At 41.5% G+C, this 6064-nt stretch overlaps 1 long non-coding RNA gene across 1 annotated transcript; it reads left to right on the forward strand.

The window, feature by feature from the left end:
• Positions 1-4620: 4620 nt before the first annotated feature.
• On the forward strand, positions 4621-5930 carry LOC147246625 (uncharacterized). The gene is made up of 3 exons (XR_015109825.1): positions 4621-4635; positions 5142-5192; positions 5838-5930. It is a non-coding gene; the product is annotated as an uncharacterized LOC147246625 (long non-coding RNA).
• The last annotated feature ends 134 nt before the right edge of the window (positions 5931-6064 follow it).

Raw genomic sequence — 6064 nt, forward strand, 5'->3', positions numbered from 1 at the left:
TTGAGTTTGTTGTTTTTGAAGAGTATAAAACAAGAATTTACCTTTCTGCTGCTACCTCTCTGTTTCTGCTGCTGTAACAGTGCCAATTTCCCCACTGAGGGAGGAATAAAGGTTTATCTTATCTTATCTTAAATCAGGCAGTATTATATAAAGACGTCACAATGACCAGAATAGTAACAAACAATTCTCAGAAAGTTTGGAACAAATTTTTTTTTTTTTTTTTGGTTTCAAGGTTATTTGTTGTGTACACTCTGGGTTGTTGACAAAGGGTCAACAACACAATGACAAACACTTGACATTCGGGTCAGATCATCACATAAAGTGACAAGAATGCAAAATACAGAGCAGAAATACAAGGGACGCTGGTGTAGAACTGTAAAGCAAATGTTTCCAGATTAAACACAAAGAAGTAACTAAAACATTTTTGCAAATATTTGCTTTTTTAGTGTGCTTGCGTTAGATACTTAAAGAGATAAATATGACCTGAACAGAAGGGAAGTGTATTAATACTGCAGTTTTATCCAGTAGTGCACATAATCTAAAATATATGAGTTCAGATCCTGGTGGCCTTGTGAAGTGTCCCTGACCGCAGCATCCAGCTGCTGCTTTACTGAGCATTTTGCTTCAGACCCTTTGGAAGAACCCCAAGGAAAGAAGTTGCTTCACATTTTGTGTCTGTCGTGCTCGGTGCTTGATTAATTATGAAATAATTATCACGATCACAATATTTCTTGAGTTTATTCCTCAGATGACACACTGGCATACTTGATGTTTTCCAAGGCAGGAATATGATGTTCAATAGCTGCACCACAGCGTGAGAGTCCATCATGCAGCTGTACTTAAAAGCTTCAGCCTCAGTTTGGGTTGATTCTTTGCGTCCTGTTACCCCGAGTCCTGACATGTGACATGCTACAGGTGGCTGCAGGCAGTGGGCCAAGCTATCAGCAGGGCAACTCCACTATTAAGTTGATGGTTGTGATATTTACCTCAATTACCCAGTGTGCAACTGAGGCGAATTAAATGCAGATCATCATCTGAAAATAAGAGATAGTGCTCTTCCCCCTGCGTAAATTAAGTAACACAACCCTGCACAAGACACATTTTTCTCCCTGGTTTTAAAATAGTTGACTTGGCAGTCATCATTTTTTCTGCGGGCAAATTGGACCGCCGTGGCACAGTGGCACACATCGGTCGATGCTCTTAATTCGTCACTATTTCTGTCTGGTGCGGTTTGTTGAGGAGAACCTCTCATTGATTATCCACACCGCTCCACGCACCGTTATTTGGTTTTCGGTCGAGGCGTGGCTTTCTCCATCCAGGTCAAACGCCTCACACGGGTCAGATACTTAATAGCAATTTGTCCCCCCTGAAAAAATACAAACACACACACACACACACACACACACACACACACACACACACACACACACACACACACATATAAAATGACTAGCAATCCTTCCTCAAAGAAACGAGCTGTCAAATAAAAGGTAAATAACTAAAGAGAATCTGAGGCAGACACTCTTTAGAACATTCTAGGTGAACGCAGGTTTGGAACTCCAAGCGTGAGTGTGGAGCAGAGTCGACCTCTCTGAGCCCCTGATGCCCTCTTTCTCTCATCTGCTCTTGCGGAGGCACATGTAGCGTCTTGCCTACTCACCCAAACAAGAGGACAAATTACTTTAATTATGGAGTAATTGCAGATTCGTGTGTTAATTAAATCTTTATCAGTTCAAGTAAGTGGATTGCTCCCACATGGAAACCATGCAGTGACTCACTGTCTTGCCCCTACACCCTCCTGCTCCGTCTAAATTTTCCTCCAACAACACAGTCTGAGACCATCTTTGATTCAGACTCTCACCCGACCCCCCCCACCCCCCCTACCTCACCCACCCACGAGTCTCCCACCGAAATGACTGGGATTAGCATCATTGGGGAAGCGGGTTGTTTTACCAACTCTGTCAGTAGCCAGCTGTTTCTTAAAAATACCATAACAAACATGATAGCACCGGCGTGAGGGAGTGTCCTCCGCTGGAAAATGAGATACAAGATTTATCTCAGGTTCCTGGTGTTTGACAAAATTGAATCCTCTCATTTTAATTGCTCTCTCTACTAGGTGTGCTGCTCCGGGCCATGGAAACAGCAGCTCAGTGTGTTGTCCCTCATTCTCTTTAGACTATTATGCTCCATTGTGCAAAATGCCGATTATGATTTGCTTTATCCTTGTCATCTATCTTATTTAGGATCATTTAGGTAGCCACATGTTACAAAGGAACAGCAGTCAACCCTGTTATTACATGTATTTGAGTCCCCTGCTTCTTGAAATGAGAACAGGATCACAAAGGAGAATTAATCTCCCCAGAGACTGTTCGGCTGGTTCAAGGCCTCACGACAGTCGTGGAAAATGCTGGAAAATTGTTTTGTGTGTTGATTTTTTTTTTTTTTTTTGCATTATATAAAGTATTGGCTCTTTTATTTTAAGAGTAGTTAAGAATTGTTTTTTTTTAAGAAACACTACGGTGATGAACAACAGATTATCTGACCCATCTGTACTGTTTTTCATGTATATTTGTTATGAGAGCCACTTGGCAACGTTTGCCACAGCGCTGAGGTGTCATACTCTGTTTCTAACTGTTTTAACCTTTGTAACGTCAATCAAACACGGCTCGTTCGCTGGGTTAGTACCTGCTGAGGCTGTTTAGGCCAAGGTGGAACAACAAACAAACCAAATGACAATTTATCTATTCATAGATATTCTTAAGAAATATTCTTTATGATTATGATTTATTTATAGGTTTGCTTCCTCGTTTACTTGTTTATGCTTATCTACTTCAATACAGTTAATGATAAAATTAGCCTTGATTTGTGTGTGTGTAGTATTTATGCTATATTGTCAAGAACATATCATGTGTGCATGTGTCGTGAAATCTGTTTTGTTTTTTTGTAGTAGTAGTTGTTGGTTTGGTTGGTTCTGCTGTCCGTAATGTGCGACGGCCAAATGTGAGGGTGCAAGGGACCAAAAAAAGCAAACTTCAGATAAACAAACCCCGAGATTCAATTTGCGCGTGTGAACTGCAATTGTTCAAATCCACAAAGAAACAAAAGTTATATGAGCTTGTGTGTATCTGCAGTGCACACACCTCCCTGAGAGAGCACAGAGGAGAGAACAGGCACGAGTGCAGTAGTGACAGCCAAACACAATACATAAGATGTGTATTTAGATCATTTATCATTGTTGCTCAGTGAGAGTGTCTCTGCTATTTGCGGGGGATGTTCTGATTCCCTGTAAATGTAAAAAACAAACTGAACTTGCTGGACTGTTGCACCCGTAATGTTAATTATATATGTATATACATATACATATACATATATATATATATATATATATGTGTGTGTATATATCTACGGTATTGAATCTTGGCTTGTGGACACTCAGTGGAGCAACTGTTTGGTGGGGAGAATGTTTACGGGACAATGAATGGTTGTAGTATGGCTGTGGAGCAGATTCAGAGGGGGCTTAACTGGATTACACCTCATTTCAAGGATGCTTAAGGTAAGATTAAAACAGATATGTGCTAACTGAAGAAAATACAAAATCAGATAGATTGAATTTCGCTCTGTAGGTTTTTTCATAAGCCACTTGTTCATGCATGGCTGTCATGTGGGTGTTTGCGAGTTTAAGAATCTGCCACCATCACAAAAGTGTGTGTATGCGTGTGTGTGTGTGTGTGTGTGTGCGTGCGTGCGCACATGTATATGTGTGTATGAGTGTGTATGAGAGAGAGCGAATGAGAGAGAGACAGGGAGAGACAAAAATGCTGCAAAAGAAAGAAGAGTTCTGCTTTTTTGGACATCACAATTCACTATTAATGCCCTCTCTTATCTTGTGCTGCAAATCCGCAGACCTGGAGTATTCTAACTCCAATCACACATATTGGCACGCACGCACGCACGCACACACACACACACACACACACACACACACACACACACCTCACATACAATCTGAGAAGATAATGAATTTAATACCATTGCTATTACAGACAACTAATGTTAGTTAATAGCCTAGTGCCATATGGAAGTGGGGCCTCAACTATGTGGGTAATTCCCCTCTTTGGACAAGCTGTCAATAAAAAAAAAAGGACCTACATTTTCTGGATGTATGGGGTGTAGTGATGGTGGTGGTGGTGGTGGAGTAGGGGAGAGGTTTGGAGGGTGCGCTTAATCCACCAGACTCTCTAATGATTCCTCTGTGCCTCGAACAGAAGCGACAGGCCTCTGCAGATACACGTACAATCAGAGCTGAAATGTGTGGACACGTTAACGCTGGATTCAGCATTTCAGCATATGTTTGGTTGGATGCAAGATTTTGGGTTTCTGGTGTAATGGAAGTTATTTTTTGTTTCTTTTTCAAGAAGACCTCATAAAGTGCCTGATTGCGCCCCCCTCCTCCATTTACACACACACACACACACACACACACACACACACACACACACACACACACACACACACACACACCTCCCAAATTCCTCCCCACATCCCTCTGCCAGCACTGCAGCCCAGCGGATAACCGTGCATGGATTAGCAGTGACATCACACTGAAGAGATGGCTGAGCCCGAGTGTGAGGACGGGTGAGTACTTGGGTGTGTGTGTGTGTGTGTGTGTGTGTGTGTGTGTGTGTGAGCCAGACGGGTGCGAGTGTTATATATATGTGTGTGTGTTCAAGACTGATTAGACGGTGAGGGTGGTAGTGAGAGGGAAGCGAGGATTAGAGAGCCATCGGAGAGTTGGCTAGGTGCTGACACCACTCCACCTCACCAAGGGCTCAATTTACTGAGGGATCAGACTCATTTATGGTGGGCTAGGATTATTATCAGTTCAATAGGGCAATTTCTTTATTACAGTAACCCTGCAACCTGTGAAATGTGGTCACTTGGGAGACTTTACTGGTGCATTTACCATGTTTCAGTTATAATCTAGTGCTTTTCTGCCGCAGTTAATTGAGTATTAGTAGCTGATATTGCAACTGTTAATGCATTCTGTATAATCGAATCACACTGGAAAAAAAAAATCTGTTACAAAAACACTGCCCCTTTTTGTTTTTATGAATGAGTGATTAGAGCTATTACCATTTCAGATAAATCCATCCATCATACATCGGATCCCAGCAGAGCCTCCTCCAAATCAGGTGAGGTGAGCAGCTTATGTTTGAGTTTGGGTTTACCTGATGTGTCAACACTCTTAAGCTGGCCCTCTGAATTGAACCCATTGTAATGCATCGAGCCTGATTCTCTGACAGCACGGTCCACTATGAAAACATTCAGCTGCATCTACAAGAGAACAACAGTAGACTGAGAGAGAGAGAGACACACACACACACACACACACACACACACGCGTGCGCACACACACACACACACACGCGCGCGCATGCGCACACACACACACACACATTCACGACAATACGTGAAGGAAGTAAGGTTTGCAAACATCTGCGGCGTGCAACAGTGCGCACACTTCCTTTCTCAAGTCATAGTTAACAGGGTTCAGGCACATTTTTACCAATAAATCTTCACGACTTTTTGGAACATTTTCATGATTGTACCGTACCATGACCATAAACAGAGACATCAGTGTCAAAATATGTAATTAACTAAAATTAATAACAAGGTTCATGGTTTGATTCAAGTTAAGCATGCATAGAAGTCAATCAAGACAAACAGACAGGGATTTTCTCAGTTAACTGAACCACCCTCTTGTCTAATATGCAGGTATATGTGAAGAAAATGTCCACAATTTTCTGGTTTAACTTATTTATCTAAAACTCTTGCAGGCCTGGAAATTTCTACTTTTGTAAGTTGCAAGACTGATGCCGGATTCATGACTGTATGAACTCTAAGGTCATCTCTAAAAATTAAAATTGAGCATTTGTTTTAACTGTTGTGTCTGATTAATCATGACAATTTTTTTTCATTCGATGGAGTTGCAAGAGGAAACTTCACATTTTTCTTCCTTTGATGAGAACTTTTTGTACATAAATGTTAGCATTAAAATCCCAAA

Source organism: Aulostomus chinensis, chromosome 17 (assembly GCF_037954235.1).
Source record: "Aulostomus chinensis isolate RoL2024-O1b breed Wild chromosome 17, RoL_Achi_v1.0, whole genome shotgun sequence".
Taxonomy (NCBI): Eukaryota; Metazoa; Chordata; class Actinopteri; order Syngnathiformes; family Aulostomidae; genus Aulostomus; species Aulostomus chinensis.